The sequence below is a fragment of the Cebus imitator genome, unplaced genomic scaffold (genome assembly GCF_001604975.1).
Source record: "Cebus imitator isolate Cc_AM_T3 unplaced genomic scaffold, Cebus_imitator-1.0 Scaffold319, whole genome shotgun sequence".
NCBI classification, from domain to species: domain Eukaryota; kingdom Metazoa; phylum Chordata; class Mammalia; order Primates; family Cebidae; genus Cebus; species Cebus imitator.
This window is the reverse complement of record NW_016107634.1, coordinates 1,414,802-1,432,605: the sequence shown is the minus strand read 5'-3', so window position 1 is coordinate 1,432,605 and position 17,804 is coordinate 1,414,802. Positions and strand designations below refer to the sequence as shown.

Below are 17,804 nucleotides of genomic sequence, written 5' to 3'. Positions count from 1 at the left end.
TCTAGTATTGAGCTCCCCACTGTATATAAAGCACTCAATAAGTATTAGCTATTATTTTATTATTAATGCTGGTGAATTGTGCTCAGAAATTTGAAAAAATGATGAGAAATAACAAGAACAGAAATCAAGGTCTTTGGTTTCTAGAACTAGCTCGTGATAAGGGAGCAAGTCTCCTTGTTCTTGGTAGTTCCTAGGAACAACATCTTAGAGGTGCTGGCAAGTCTTGATTTTGACTCATTGCCATGAGTCCTCGGAGTGCAGCAAGGGAAGTTAGGGATGTCACCATTCAGGGTGAAGGTAAGAACAAGGCATGCCTTCAGACAAAGCAGGAACTGGGCTCCAGGTACCTGAGCACTGATGATGAAACCATTCCCTAAGTGCAAAGGACAGAGAAGAAGAAAAAGCTGGAGATGCTAAAGAAAATGATTACTCATGTCACAATTTTGCGTTAGGGCAGCCGATTACTAGTAATTCTTGCCAGAGTTTTTGGAGGTCCAGACATGGGACAAGAGAGGAATAGAAACTAGTAAAAGGTTACTCCAATTCTATGCAACAATAAACATGGATGGAGTACTATACACAACTGGCATATAGTGGGTCCTCAATCCACACTCAGGAATATTCACACTCAATGCCTATTCAGGAAGTGATAAAGTGAAAGACCTAGACACAATTGTGGGAACAAACAATGAGGTTCAGCAACAAGAAACATAGCCCGTGAAACTCATAATTAATATAGTGACTTTCTTTAAATATAAAAGACAGTGATGCAAGATTAGCAATTGAAGTAGTTTCCTATGGAAACCTCCAAATGAAAATAATGACATTGGCCAGGCGCAGCGACTTATACCTGTAATCCCAGCACTTCGGGAGGCTGAGGTGGGTGGACCACCTGAGGTCAGGAGTTCGAGACCAGCCTGGCCAACATGTGGACACCCTGTCTCTAGTAAAAATACAAAAATTAGACAGGCGTGGTGATGTGCTCCTGTAACCCCAGCTGTTTGGGAGGCTGAAGCAAGAGAATCATGCCTCTGCACTCCAGCCTGGGCAACAGAGAAAGACCCTATCTAAAAAAAAAAAAAAATAAGAAGAACAAGGAGAAGAGGAAGAAAAGAAATACCCAACCTAAACTTTTTCCGAATTGAAACAGAATGTTGAACATGACACATTACGGCAAATAACAATCAAGGCAGAAAACCAGCCCCCAAATCTAGAAGGCACGTGTGCAGGAAAGCCCTGGCTGAAGGAACACAGATGTGCTCCAGCCTACAAAAAGCACATTTCAGTCTCCTGCTTTCATGATCCCTCACTAAAGGTGGGGAGGACATGAGTGAAAATAACGGGTTAAAGGAAAGGTTTATGGAAGATGGCTTCAGGGACCAGACTGTCCAACTCCAGGCTCTGTACCCAAGATTCCTCAGGTCCTGTTTTGGGAAGGAACTCTTTACTAGAACAGCAGATATTGCTTTGTCATCAAACACTTCCTCTGAGAAGAACAAGAAGAGGGCCAGGTTTGCTCCACAGAGCTGGAGTGACTTGCTGGGACTTTTATGGCAAGAAGCACCTGGAGCCGAGGAGATGTGGAAAACAAACAAGGCAAATCCACCCGAGAGGAATCTCCTCAGGAGCACCATCACAGCCAGATAGGCCATAAGGACCCTATGGCATGCTCAGTACTTCCTCCTTAGCGGCAGAAGCCTCAATGCTATCTAGTAGAATTTCCTATGAGGTCTGACGTTCCTCTCTCCAGGTATAGTAGGCCTTCTATCTATGGGATTCTTGGATGTTTTCTCTAAAGCCTCAGTTCAAGTCCAATGCTGTTTCTCTTGTCTTATTGGTCTTGCTGTCTTTGACAAAAAGGGTTTCCATTTAATGTCTAGTGAAAAAAGGTCACTGGATGAGACATTAGAAATCCACAGAGTTAGGCTGCTTTTAGGAAATGTAGATCTGTTTAGAGAAAAATTGGTAGCAATCCACACTACCCACTTATTCCTGCTGAATTACTTTTAGTCTACGTCTCCAAACCAGTTTCATTTATGACAGCCTTGAGTACATCTTCAAATCCCCAGATATCAAGTATCAGAAGGCTAACTGTAATTCCCAAACCATCATAATAAAGCCGCAATTTAAAAAGGCTAAAAATCACTTAGGCCAAAGTTGGTGGGAATCCCAACACTGGCAGAGATACTAAATGCATTTGACTTTCACTCCTCCTCTGCAATTGGGAATGTGGTAGTCAAACCCAAATTTGATCTGACTCACTTTAAACTCGAGCCAATTGTTCTCTAGTCATTCCAAATAATAACAGAGCAAATAAGTAACTCGCTGAAGGATGCCAAGCCCTGGAGCGACACGCATCAAAGAGGTTTGCTGAGCTTGCAGTTTACCCACCTGCAGCACATCAGGCCCACTCCCTTGGGCCCCACAGCAACTCCAAAGTTTCTCAGGCTCTTGAGAAGCGCTAAGGGGTTAGATCCAACCTGGGTGGGACCAGGCAGCTGTGTCTTCCCTGGGGAGGCTTTTACCCTTGGATATATGGAAGGGTCCTTTAGAGTAAGAATGAAAGACAATGCATACTCAGCTTGACCTTTAATTGGCACACACTAAGTTACCCAGGATTATTTGCTCCCATATAAACAGCACACTCTTTGCAAGGACAAAGACTTTTATTTGCTTGCTTGCTTTATGAGATGTTTGTTTGTTTGCATTTTTCTAGCGCTGGCTCTTTTATGAGCCTTCATAACATTAATTTACTTAGCATTTTTTATGATTCTAATTTACCCATATCAAGCTAAATAAATTGAATATCCATCCTAATTGGCTCATTTCGTAGAATCAAGTGCACATGTTAACATGTGCATAGCTGTTAAAAAATATTGCATGCATCAGTAACACTGATAGAAAGCAGGACACCCCATTATGCATCTAACTATTTTTAAAAGTTACATCAGAAAAACTGTAAAGGTATATCAAAGTGCTAACAGTGGTTCCTGTTTTAATAATTATAAGTAAGTTTTTTCCATAAAATTTGAATATCTTGTACCACGAACATCTATTTTTCTAGAATGGGAGGAAGTAATCTATTTCTTCAGGTACATTTGTGTTTTCCTAATAAGAAACATCGTAATGAGAAAAACAATCTTTCATTATTTTTCACATGGTTAAAATTAACCAAACTTTTCACATATTTGACCTGCATTGTGCTGTATTTGAGATTCTGCATATTCCCAGAGACACTGTTCAATAAAAAAGTATATTATAAATAAAAAAGACAATGGGAAGAAAGGCTTTATTTTATTGTTTCAAGGTTTCAGCACAGATAACTGTTAAAAATAATCTAATAAACTACCTGCTTTCTCTCCTTTAGTAGCTTCAGTTTTGCTCATTTGAATCCCTTGAAACATATCTAAAGAAATACATTGCATACAGAGGGCATTTTTTTTTGTAATAAATATTTTTGGAGGCACTAACTTGACCCTTGAAATCAGGTTCTTTCAAGATGCAAGGTATGTTTTCTAAGCTAACGATCTGATGTTCGTAAGCTCATGAATGAAGGCCACCATATGTTAAAACCTCAGAGACGATTCCGCTACTGTATACAATGATCCCATGGCTAGGTCTTGAATAAAGCATATGCACACCAAATAGGAAAGCCGCCGTGAAAACACCACTCTAAAGTTTTGTATAGTTTCTGTAAGTTTGGATATTTGTCCCCACTGAATCTTATGTTGAAATTTGATTTCCCAGTGTTGGAGGTGGTGCCAAATGGGAAGCGTCTGGATCCTGGGAGTGGATCCCTCATAAGTACATTCATGCCCTCCCTCTTGGGGTTTGGAAGGCTGGGTGAGTGAGTTCCCACTCTTAGTTCCCCGGGAGCTGATTGTTAAAATGGGCCTGGTACCTTCCTGTCTTTTTTGCTTCCTCTCCTCCTATGTTTTGCCTGTGTCCCTTCACCTTCCACCATGAGTACATGCAGTCAGAGGCCTTCACTAGATGCCCGGTCTGGAAACTTTCAGCCACCAGAATGATGAGCCAAATAAACCCTTTTTCTTTATAAATTACCCAGCCTAAGATATTTCTTTATAGCAACACAAAACAGACTAAGATAGCTTCTATTTTTCCTCTGTTACCCAAGACTCTTACCACAATATGTTCCTTATTGATTAAATCTGGACTCTGAAGCAAAAAGCCCCAGCTCTTTCTCTGGGCAGCCCAGCGTCTTTGAGGAAGTCACCAAGACGGATGATTCCTGCTCTAGTTCCATTACGGTACGGAAGGAAAGCGTCTGTCTAATGCAGTTACAGATGTTAGAATTCTAAAGGGAAGGCTCCAACACTAAATAAACATATTACAGTATATCTTTTCCATATTAAGAATGAAGTTTTCAAACACTTTCATTAGCTTGTTTTTTATTTCTTTGAGACAGAGTCTCAATCTTTCGCCAGGCTGAAGTGCAATGGTACTATCTTGGCTCACTGCAACATCTGCCTCCCAGGTTCAAGCAATTCTCCTGTCTCAGCCTCCTGAGTAGCTGGGACTACAGGCGCGCACAACCACGCCCAGCTAATTTTTGTACATTTAGTAGAGACGTGGTTTCACCACGTTGGCCAGGATGGTCTCGATCACTTGACCTCATGATCCACCCGCCTCAGCCTCCTAAAGTCCTCCTAAAGACTGTGGCTTACAGGAGTGAGCCACCACACCTGGCCAGCCTCATTAGCTTTTAAGACAAATGAAGAAGGCCACTTTGGGATCACTTACACCTTCTCCAGAGAAAGACCCCAGCAGAAGCACTGGTAAAGAGACCCAAGTGCAACATCTGGCCAGGGACTTTTTATGCTTACAGAAACTTCAGTGAAGTCAATAGCAAATCAGGTGGTGTCTGCAATTTTCTTTCATAAATAATCATACATTGTAAATATTATTTGGTCACAAAGATGCAATTTTAGAAGTTTTAACATAGAGCAAGAAGTGCTACTGACAATGATCCTCATCATTTTTATTAAGCTATGGCCATCATGGCTGGAGAGTTCTGATTTGTCTCCTGTTCCCTCAAGTTTGTTGAATTAAACTATAGTGGCTTGCTACTCAAAAAGAGGTCCCCAAGCCAGCAGCACTGCTGTCACCTGGGAGCTGGGTGGAAAAGCATACTCTGAGAGTTCATTGGAGACCTACTGAATTTTGTCAAGATCCCTGAGTGACTGGTATGCACATGAAAGTTTGAGAAGCACAACTACCCAGTCATCATGTAAATGAACTGCTGCTAGCCAATTACTAAGGCTTATATTTAGTGAGAATAACCAATTTTAAAAATGTGACATGTAGCTTTTAAGACACTTCAGAAGGAAATATAACACAATCTGAAGTAAAAGAAAGCATGCCTGTTTCAGTTTAGCCCCATTTAAGATGTCTTCTCACTTTTTTTTTTAATATGACTCATTTCTTTTGCTTCATTCCTGTCACACATCCTACCTCCCCCTCACTTTGTCTGTCAAACTTACCTTCAGGCATCTTAGGCAATTTCTGGGTGTCCTGAGAAAATGACAATGAAAATAGCAGGATTGGGGAACCAGAAAGGCAGAAGTTGCCCCACTGACTTTATTAAGTTCACCTTCAGTGTAACAGTTTAGAGGTTACAGATGTTCTGTCAGGACCATTGACCTTTACCACCAACCTGTGGGGTTGGTAAAACAAATAACATCATCATCATTTCCCACTTAGAGCTCAAAAACCTGAGATTCCAGGAAATTCAGTGACACATGCAGCAGCCCATACCAAACAACAGACAGACTGTGGTGAAATGCTGGTTCCTGAACCCAAACCTTAACTCCTTGCCTGGACTGAAGCCTCCATCAACAGGGGTGAGAGATGGTGTGATTATGAGCATCACTAAGATCAGCAATAAGGTGCCTGTCTCTTGGATTGGAAGCCTCCTGTTTGCAAAATGCTCCCCTAGACTTTATGGGAAAGGATCAGATCAAAGAGTGTAAACTGGACACTTTGCATGCCAAATCCCCAGGCCTTGACCATGATCATATGCTCAGTATGTTTCCTTCCAGAAGAAAGGCATTTTTGATCTGCATTTAGAGAGAAGGAAGAGAATGGTCTGAGCATGTGGAAATGGTGAGGCCTTTCAAGAAGCAGGGAATTCCACCCAGGTTTCTGCCTGAATGTTTGTTGCAGATGCCGAGTGGGCATGAGAAAGAAAAGCAATTCAGGAGGGGGAAGAAGTGGGGACTTGCATCTGGTGCTGCTTCACCGTGATCATTGTTTTCACTGTCCTCCTCAAACACTTCCAGCAATCAGACTCTATGTTCAGTACTTCACAATGACTTCCTCAATTTATACTCATACTTCAATCCTGAAATGTAAGTCAGCTCCCATGTTAGAGACATGGAAGAATGTTGAAGTAAGGGAGACCACAATATTTGCTCATGGTCACAGAGCTACTAAGAGGTATAGTGGTTTATACCTCAACACTTTGGACCTTGGAGATCAAATATTGAGCCATTAGGGCTACTGTTTTTAGTGTATCATCTGCATCCACATGCCCTGTCCTAAGTCCAGGTTCCTCGATTCCACCTCTTAAATCATAACTGCTGAAGATGGGCTGCAGGCATCTGGCACCTACACATGAGTCTTGTTAATCTGATAATCATTGAAGACAGGGAACTGCTGCTGTCAGTTATTTGACTTCTAACTGCACATACATTGGATTTGGGGTTTGACATGAGAGACAAATGGGTAATTTATTAGCCTAAGAAAGAGATGGCATCATATTACAGAGGAATAAACTCAAGCTAGGAATTTTAAGACTTTTGTTTTCCTATCTGTTTGTCATTGAATGTGGCCCCCTTCACTTCTCTATGCCTACAATTCTGTATCTTTTTTTAAAATCCCACTCACTATACCTGAGTAGAGTTGCAGAAATATAATGAAAAAATAAATGTGAAATACTCCAGAAAAAAGACCTACATAGAAGTTATAATGAAAATAATGCTTCAAATGACTAGTTTTGTCACTTTTAATAATATGGTTTGTTAAAGAAGGGGTAAGTGTTTCTCCATTCTGGAGGTAGTCTGGGTCAGAAACTATGAAAGGTTTAAAATTATCAAGGTGAAATATGATTAGGAAGACACTCTGGAGAACTGGCAGGCCAATATGACATGTGGAATGAAGGGAGAAAAGGAAAGAGTGGGAGAGGTTTCTAGAGGTTCGAAGTTGAGAATGGTAAGGCCTGGGCTTAAACAGCAAATTGGCGCCAAGTTGTTTGGTAAGGCAAGGAAGGCTAGGCATAGAACACAGATGGTCAAGGTGAGTGGATCAACATGGGCGAAGAGAATGAATGGTATTTAGAGCTATCTATTTATTTTCTCAGTTATTTGCTATCTTCAATGGTTCTATGCTAAACATGCTAGGGTTCTTGAAAGAATGAGAGAGCTTCTACTTTAATAGGGTGCATGAGTTGGGTGGGGTGGGGCTGGTGTCAACTGGTGAGAAAGGAGGAGCTGAACTCACTAAAAGCGGTGATGAGAAGACTTTGAAGAAAAGAGAAGGGGAGAAGTACAGCTCCACTAGAGGGGGCATTTGCTTGGAAAACCTTTGGTGCCTTCAATTTCTGACTCAGGATTTCACCCAAATTCACAGCTAAAGTATAAGGATTTGCCTTCTTTCCTTTTATGTATATGTTTTCATTAAAGGACTCTCTTCTCTTCTGGTATAAATTTTCCTGAAAAGGACATCCACAGTGAGCGCCATGTCTTAAAGATTATATTGATTCTAAATAAACTCAGTCTGATTTCGTAAGATAAGCACTTCCAATAATTTGTTTCTGCCATGTTACGTAGCAAATGTAAAATGAAAACATGAAGGAATTGGGAGTTCAATTTCTCTTCCAGAATAAGCAGCATTAAAGGAACAAACAGACATCATACTTTTGAAATAGATGTTGAATACCATTTAGCCTTTTGTGAGCTCCATTTTTCTTTTTCTCATAAAAATGTGATCCCTTTGTTGTTGGAACTGCTTAGGGCGAAAATCGTACATACCTTACTCTAACTTGTGTTGTAGTAATTAGTGTTCTAATGTTCTCCTGTAAGCAATGAGTAGATCATTAGCTGTTTGAAGACTTATTTATTTGTCCTGTGTCCCTCATCACACTACCTACCATAAAGTTGGGCAGTCACTATCCATAAAAGTCTGGCAGGGATAAAAATAAAATAATAAGAAGTCCTTTACTTCAATCTCCTCCTCCAAATAGAATTGTGCCCAAATGATTTCCTTTGGTATTCGTTGAAAAAAAAATCAAAAAATTGAGTCTAGATCTCATTAGAGAGAATGAAGAGGTTTGAGAATTTTCCTAGTCAAAGTTGGAGTTAAAGCTCAAAGAAGAGTTGTGACAATGCTGAAGCATTTGGAGAGGAGAGAGAAAGGGGGGCGGTGACTGAAATATTTGGAAATAAATGTACACATTTGGAAGATGAGGAAAAAAGCAAAACAAAGTGAGAAAGGGAGTGTCCAAAGAAATTAGGAAAATATTAAGATGATAACATATCAAGGATGTTACAGTACAAGATGATCATAAAAGGTTGGGATTAGTAACCTGTGACTTTTAAAGCATCTTGTCCAGAGATGAGTGAGGGTATAATGGATTTTGATTGAGATCTCCTTTAAAGACATCTCTAATAAAGAGTTACACAAGTTCACATCACTTACCAAACACAAAGTATTAGATACTTTGTGAGAACATAGAGATAAACACCATGTTCTATATCTTAAACATGCTACGTTGTCTAGCACAATGTAGTATTAGGCATCCAACATACATACAATAAATATTGTTAAACTAGCTGGCCATAGGAGCCAAGAAAAATTGTATTGTTGGAGTAGGACCCCAGGAGGCTGTGATAGAGACACGTAACTCCAGCTGCACCCTTACACTATGTTGGGAAGCTGAGAAGAGGATGAGGTCAACACATCGCAGTGATGAAAGTGTTGGCTGACCCTTAACCAAGGTCTTAAATCAAAAAAAAAAAAAAAAAAAAGGAAAATACCATTGAATCAGTAGGAGGGCATTGGTACTGAAAACAGATTGGGAGCAGATCAGGTCCAAAAGAATGTCACAATATCAGCTAGGAAGATCCAAGTTTTCAAGAATGCCAAGATATGGGAAGATATTCCTAGTACATCTGTACATAGAGAAATGTATGCTATCATAACTAGAAGGAATTGGGTAAGACGTTCTGGGACCTACTGGATGGAAATAGTGGCAACTAAATTAATAGATAAATGAGATAAGGAGAAACAGGTAAATGTAAAAGCAGGAAGGAAAGGGAACAAAGGGTTAGAGACACAGAATGTTATTTGTGTTTTAAAATGATGTTTTGGCTTTTGCTAAGAATAATTCTTAGAATTATGGGCCCAATTATCAGTTACTATGACTAACTTTTTTCAGGATTAATATACATCAATTGATTTTTTGTTATATTCTATGTGAAAAAAATCTAAGAATTCTATTTTTAGAAAACTGGATATGCTTGTCTTTTCTATTTGAGATATCATTTTATCTAAACTCACTATGAAAAAGAGGCTCAATAAATAAAGCCCAAAAAATGAATTAAATTTTATTTCTAAAAGTGTCTCAAACATGAAGGAGTCACTGTAAAATAGGGATTTGTGCTGAATGTGATCTACATAATTAAATCCAAAATATTACCATATTTATAATACCCTCTGATAATGTTTCGTCATAGTTACTCTTCTAAGCTACTGTTTTAATTTCTTATTTGATAAATGCCAAAATAGAAAGACAAGGAAGCTTGTTATATTTTACAATCTAGACATATTATAATGACACCATGAAAACTATGCCAAATACTAGGCTGGCTTGAAGTAGATGGAAAAATAGCCCAGCGAGTGGAAACTTCAATTGTCCATAAACACCAGAAAGAAAGAAAACTTTCCTTAAGGCCATGCTCCAAATTCCACTTAAGCCAATTGACTCTGGATGGAAAAAAGCAAGCCCAGCTCATAAAAAGAAGGTTCATACCTGAGTATCATTTTACCTCCCCTCCCACAGCAACGACATGACCTTGTGTCAGGAGACAAAACTCTTCGATTATTAGAACAGAAGCCAGAGGAGAAAACATTCCTCACCCTTATGGAGAAACTCAACTCAACATCACTAGCAAAGCCATGGAACAAAGACCATCAGAGAGTTCCTACACAGCCTCACACTCCTGAGAAAAGTTGACCTCAAACCGGGCTGAGGTACACTCAGGTGTGGAGCACATCTGAACTCTCATCACATTGGGTGGTTCAGTTTGGACGCCTCTTTCAGGAGAGAAGTCAAGAACAGCTCCCCATATCATTATACCGCCATATTAAAAAGCATAATTGTTTAGAGAAAGGGAATTCGTATTCTGAATTCTGACTCTGGCCCTCAATCTATTGTTAATTTATCACATCATTATGAACAAGCCAGCTAAACTCAGTTTCCTGGGAAATTTTTGAATAGTAACTGAAAACACCACGTCACAAATAGGAATAAGATCAGAGTTCATGTGAGAATGTCATGTAGGTGAGAAAGCAAGGATATCTTCAAAGGAAAAATAAAAGATTTAAAGTTAAAATATTTGACATCTAAGATTAATTTTACTGAATAAAAATGATTCAACTATCTGGACATCTTATTTCTCTCTGTTGTTTTCAGTTGTTTCATGTTTAAAATTTATAAAATTTTATAATTTTATAATTATAAAAGGGCCATTAGCTTTACTGAAATTTTTCAAAAAATGAAAATGCTCATTAAAAAGAAATGTAGGTGTTGCTACATGTTGCTATATGTGAAGCCCAAATAAGGCACATGGAAAATGTCAACAAATTAGGAAGTTTATGATTCCAAATCTCAGGATCTCATGAAAAGAAGTCGAAAAAAAACAGAATTATATATTATACACATGATACATTAGACTATAAATATAGTTAGGTATATTTTATTACTCTAATTCTCCATAATATCTCATTTAAAGTCAGATAATTTAAAAGTCATGTATTAAATAGTACTTTTGTTTATCTCAAGCTCTACCTTTGAGAACATAATGCATTTGCATCCAGAAGCAAACAGCTGGAACACAGCAACTAATAATGCTGTTATATGTGGCTTCAGATGGGAGTTCCTTATAGTGGCTTTTCACTAAATGAAGAAAAAGATGTCCCAAAGGGAATCGGTGAGCGGTGGCAGAAAAAAAGTTCACCTTCTATGTATTTAGAGTACAATTAGAGAATTCTAGGCCCAAGTTTCTTAAAGCACAAAAGAATGACATTAGAGTATTTCGAAAAAATACAATTTTAAAAAATATCATCTAATTTAAATGAAAATGTATAAATATTTCCAGTCTGAAATAACTCATGTCCCAAACAGAGAGAAAAAAAGATAATATTCATTCTAATTTCCTCTGAATTTAACTGGACTACATATTTTTTTTAATGATTTGGCCTTTAAAGTGCATAATTTACTTAAAAAGAAACATAATGAAGATGGAAAATACAAGCTTTATTTCCTGTGTTGGGAGACTTCTCTTTTGTTTCATTCTCATTACCTTTTAATATTTCTACATATCAATGCATCCCCAGATAATTAAGGGGCTAAAATGGGCTCTGCTGTTTCATCAATTCCACATTTGCCTTGAATCATAAAATTGCTTCATTATGTTATTAGTTCAAAAGCTCTTTTTGGTAATTTCCCAAGTCTTCTCCCAGATGTCTCACTCCAGTGCGCACGCGTGCGCACACACACACGCACACACACACACACACACACACTCACACACTCACACACACTCACACACTCACACACACACACACCCCATCCCTTTCTCAAGCTGCTAAAGCAAAATACTTGATAACTCTTAAAATGCTCAAGGATGGGAACTTTAATATTCTCTCCTCTTAGGACCCCCCACCCCTCCTATTTTCTGAATGCATCCCCAAACTTACAAAGCACCTCTTAACAGACAGAAGCGTGAGGTAACAATAGAGTGTATCTAAACTGCATGTATGTGTTCTTGTATGTGTGTGTGTGTGTGTTGTGTCGTGTTATGTCACGGAAAAAGGGGTGTGTGTGTATGGAGAAGAGAGAGAAGGTTTCACGTTCCATCTATTAAGTAAGAAAGGAGTTCAATATATTCCTCTCAAAAAAAAAATTCTTAACTTATTAGACACATCAACTTAAAAATTCTAAATATCTAGTCAATTAGTAACAAATATGCCCTAGATTCATGTGGGTCAAATTAAAAGTTTAAGGATCTATGGACAGGGCAGTTCTTTATATGGGACTCAAGGGGCGTCTTCTAAGCTTTGGACCTAACCATTTCTGGAACCATTCCTGGCTGTCAGGTGGGAAGAAGGGTGCCAGTGGTTCTGTGAGAGACGTTCATGACAGCTAGCACTGGGAGGAAGAAGCCCCCACAGTTTACCTAGAAATGCCAGCTAAGAGTCATGGGCTGGCTGGCCCTGGGGCAATCAGAGAATCGGAGAGAGGACGGGAAAATGAGAGCTGCGTTCAGCCTGCCTTACTTTATCTCCAACTACCCAGCCACAGACACACCTACTAAAGCTCCAGGTTTTACAAAAAGCAAAGATGCACTCTCCAGCCCGCCCAGGCCCGCTCTCCAGCTGGCAGCTGGAACATGGTCCAAATGCACGCTTAACATCACAAAAACTTCTTCCACTTACCTAAGCACTCCCTGACGAACCTAACCTGACTCCCCCAAAATATGCCTCCCTTGGTCCCTGAAGCAAGTCAGTTTTGAGAGCAGTCCTATCAGTAAAGACACCAGGCAGCCTCTCTCAGTCCTACCACCATCATCGGCTGGCACCCAGAAAAGTGTCACAGGGTGAAGGCAAACTCGAAGAGCCCTCCGAGAAATTGTACGTTCCTCTCACTTACTTTGAGTTGCAAATGTCCGCTCTGGCGCTCAGGCTGCCTTTGTTGCAAGGGGCGAGGTTGCTACTGCCGAGTCCAGGTATGGGCGGCTCGCTGCAGCTCCTGCTTGGCTGGCTTCGGCTCTCCACGCCTTCTGGATGGATGACTCACTGGTCTCTTTCTTCCCCTCTCTCCACTTTGGATTTTCCTCTGCTCTGGGGCTCTCTTGGCGGGATTTTTGGACTGGAAGGCGGGGAACCTGATCCTGCCTTTGACTCAATTACGCCCCGACAGGGAGGGAACGGAAAGGAAATGGAGAATGGGAGGGATGAGAGGAGCGGGCCAGGAGGACGCAGGCTGGGCGAGGGAGGGAGAGCGCTTTGCGCTCCAGAGCTGATTGGGAAGCTTATTAAAAGCAGAATACTCCAGGGGCAGTCTCTCCCCGTGGAGCAAGAAAACGGATTTGAACCAAGAGGCCAGGAGATGGTATTTTGTTTTGTTTTTAGCAGAGACCAAACACAGTATTTCTTTTCCAAACTCCATGCATGATCTAGTCTTCAGATGGTGCAAAGCCACTTTGCCAAATGGGATATTTTAAATGAACAATTGACTGCATTTTAGGTTACCGTTTTGGCCCCACACAATTCTTTAATGATATTCAGGATGAAAAAGCACTCTCTTCAAACCAGCCTCTACTTCTTTCCCACCCACCAAAGCCCTCCCTATACACAGAGGCAGTTACCCAGCTGTCAGTCACATTTCACCTGCAAAGCACAAAATGTACAAAGTACTTTTTCTCAATTGTCACAAAGAGTGACAGACGTCTGAAAAGTCCCAATTAAGTGCTACTTACCTTTACGGAGAGCTCTTTCCTTTTTTGGTTTCCTTGGTGCCTTTAGCGACCTATTTAGTAACATGCCTTTGACACCCAAGAATTTAGAGGATTCGTCAATGTAGCTCAAACTCTGAGGTTCGTAAAAGTTGGAGGCTGGGCTTTGCGTCTCTCTGGAATTTTCATTTCATTCAGATGAGGAAAGATGCTAAGTTAATGCAGAGGTAAGTATTTATGATATAGATGAGATAAAAGTATTGTATAAAAGGATTAAGATAACATTACACAAATTTACCCAAACATTTTCAAAATGTAAATTTCGAGATTTTCTGCTACTTACCAGCTTTTCCTGCTCCTTGGCTAGATCCTTTCACTTACTTTTACTGCTCAGCTTATCATTTGATGGCATCCTCCCAAATTGATAGTAAAATAGGCTTGCATTTTTCATAGTTCTGAGGTTACATCCCTTCATTTCAATTTGACAAATATTTATTAAGTAACTTATTTACTTAGAGCTATCCCCAAACCCCCAAATTAGAAGCATTGTTGTGGCAAGCAGTTTTTAGGGACTTGGGGCTCTTATATTGACTGCTACCTGTAAAAATGTCCCACGGAGCAGTCAGCTGGAACCAAAGAGGTGGCTCTATAAACTCAATCAAGTAGTCAAACTATTCAAAAGAAATGGCATCAGACATGCAATTATACACCTACAGTTTATCCCCCTTCCCAAACTCTTCATACACATACCACAAACAATTCTCAAATGAAATAACTAAATAAGGAAGCTGTGTTCCTTTCTCCTACACACAGACTTCAAGTTATCTATTTTCCTTTTGTGATTCCACTTCCCCATGAAGCAAGCAGTGTTTGTTTTAATCAGATTTTATCTGTATAAAGTGTGGAGGAATGCACATTATCATTTTTATTAGCATTTTCCCCAGTCCCTTTACTGAAAAAGATGTCTCGGCATTTTGTTAACAGGTGCAAAATTTCCAAGACATTGAAAAAAGGCTTATGCATTTTCTTTCTGTTCTTCAGCTTTCTCTTAACATATACAAATGTAACATACTGCTACCAGTTAGGTGAACAATGCTGGCTTGATTGAGGTGCTCTCTATAGGGTTGATAAAGTAAGCATAAGATTCCCATGATTTCTACTCAATTACATATGTTATATCAAAAATATCACCCTTTATTCAGATAGGTATATACTAAAATTGCATGCATCAGTGGTTATCCATTGGGAGCAATTTTTCCCTCCAGGAAAAGTGAATAATGTCTGGAGGTAGTTTTGGTTGTCACAGCTTAGGGGAAGGGGTTGCTCTGGCATCTTTCGTAGAGGCCAGGGATGCTGTTTAACATCTTACAATGAATACGACAGCCTTTGTTACCAGAAAGAGGTTCTGGTCCAGAACCCAAGAGAGAGTTCTTGGATCTCAGTTGCAAGAAAGAATTCAGGGCAAGTCTATAGAGCAAAGTGAAAGCAAGTTTGTTAGAGAAGTAAAGGAATAAAGATTAGCTACTCCATAAGCAAAGCAGCCCCAGTGGCTGCTGGCTGTCCACTTTTACGGTCATTTCCTGATTACAGGTATTGATTGACTTACAACCTATGCAACTTACGACCATTCGACTTTACGACCACAATCGCTAGCCACGACTGCTCGGCGTCTGGCAGCGCAAATGTTGCCCAGCTGGGCGTACGACAGTGCGGACCAGCTTCCGGCAGCACTACCATCTCCGCGTGCACCATTTCAACTGTTATCCCAGACTCGGTACATACATACTCAACTTACGACCAAATCATGTTACGACGGGTCTGTCGGAACCAATCGTGGTCGTAAGTCGAGCACTAGCAGTATATGTCAAACAAAGTGTAGATTATTCATGAATTTTCCTGGAAAGGGGTGGGCAGCTCCCAGAACTGAGGGTTCCTCCTCTTTTTAGACCATATATGGTAACTTCCTGACATTGCTATGGTATCTGTAAATGATCATGGTGCTGGTGGGAGTGACTTTTGGCATGCTAATGTGTTATAATTAGCATATAATGAGCAGTGAGGATGACCAGAGATCACTCTCATGGCCATCTTTGTTTTGGTGGGTTTTGGCTGGCTTCTTTACAACAAGCTGTTTTATCAGCAAGTTCTTTATGGCCTGTATCTTGTGATGACCTCATATCTCATCCTGTGACTTAGAATGTCTAACCTCCTGGAAATGAAGCCCAGTAGGTCTCAGCCTTATTTACCCAGCCCCTATTCAACGTGGAGTCATTCTGGTTCAAGGGCTCTGACACTTGCACAACAATGAATAATTTGGCCCAAAATGTTAACAGGGCTGAGGTTAAGAAAATCTAATAGTTTTTACCATTGCATTTTAAAAGCACAAAGAAATATTAAATAGAGTCTATTTTGTTAATAAATATAAATTTATGAGATTGAGATTAGTCATAATTTAGTTCAATCCAGCATTTACTTCAAAGTTGAGGTAGAGTATGTTCTTTAATACATACTGAAATATTCAATCTCAAATCCAAACTTCATCCTAGGGCATAGTCAAGAGTCTGTCCATTCAAGATTCTGAGTCATTTCCTTCATTAGGCTAATATTCTTTAAGCACTTAAGTCTTTAGGTTAATAGAGCCATGAAGAAAAACTGTTGACAATCCCTACTCTTAGCCTATGTTGTTGTTCTTAATGAGTCAATTAAAAGTTTTTAATAGATGTGATAAGTGACAAATTTTTGTAATCTACCCAACTGACAAAGGGCTAATATCCAGAATCTACAAAGAATTTAAACAAATGTATAAGAAAAAAAACAAATAACCCCATCAAAAAGTGGGCAAAGGATATGAACAGATACTTTTCAAAAGAAGACATTTATGCAGCCAACAAACACGTGAAAAAAAGCTCATCATCACTGGTCATTAGAGAAATTCAAAACAAAACTACATTGAGATACGATCTCATGCCAGTTACGATGGTGAGCATTAAAAAATCAGGAGACAGCAGATGCTGGAGAGGATGTGGAGAAATAGGAACGATTTTATACTGCTGTTGGGAGTATAAATCAGTTCAGCCATTGTGGAAGACAGTGTGGTGATTCCTCAAGGATCTAGAACTAGAAATACCATTTGATCCACCAATCCCATTACTGGGTATATACCCAAATGATTATAAATCATTCTATTATAAAGACACATGAACACATGTGTTTATTGTGGCACTGTTCACAATAGCAAAGACTTGGAACCAACCCAAATGCCCATCAATGATAGACTGGGTAAAGAAAATGTGGCAAATATACACCATGGAATACTATGCAGCCATAAAACAGGATGACTTCATGTCCTTTTCAGGGAGATGGATGAATTTGGAAACCATCATTCTCAGCAAACTGACACAAGAACAGAAAACCAAACACCGCAGGTACTCACTCATAAGTGAATGTTGAACAATGAGAACACATGGACACAGGGAAAGGAACATCACACACCAGGGCCTGTCAGGAGGTGGGGGGGTAGTAGAAGGAGGGGCAAGGGGAAGGATAGCAGAGGATGAGGGCATTGGGGAAGGATAGCATTAGGAGAAATACCTAATGTAAATGACAGGGTGATGGATGCAGCAAACCACCATGGCACATATATACCTGTGTAACAAACCGGCACATTCTGCACATGTACCCCAGAACTTAAAGTATAATAAATAAATTTTAAAAAAATAAATTATTGGAAGTTTTATGTTATTCTTTTTTCTTGTTGAACTTGTATTTCCACTTCACTTGCCCAGCCGAACCATATCCTATTGTAATATATTTTTATGCTTCTTTTAGTAATCACCTCACTTCTCTAGAAAAAAAAAAAAAGTTTACAAATTTTAATTTTAATTAAAAATTTAATTTAAAAATCAAGAAAATAAGATGATGGAAGATAAAGTGTCAATTTGGAGGAGAAAAGTTTTCTTGGGATGCTATTTGACAGAAGACTTAAAAGAATTGAGGATGCTGGCCAAATAAATATTTGAGGGAAGAGCCTATAGGCAAAGGCATCAAAAA

The 17,804-nt window shown here is 39.5% G+C and overlaps 1 protein-coding gene across 3 annotated transcripts in view; it reads right to left on the bottom strand.

Annotated features, from left to right (window-relative positions):
• PTN (pleiotrophin) overlaps nt 1-13,373 on the bottom strand; it is a 114,214-nt gene extending 100,841 nt beyond the window's left edge. For 2 of the 3 annotated variants that reach the window (XM_037729857.1, XM_017504300.2), the window contains exon 1: nt 12,950-13,373. The gene's annotated coding sequence lies outside the window, so the exon portion shown is untranslated. The remainder of the gene's footprint in view (nt 1-12,949) is intronic. The other variant, XM_017504301.2, reaches the window with a different exon arrangement.
• Between the last annotated feature and the right edge of the window lie 4,431 nt (nt 13,374-17,804).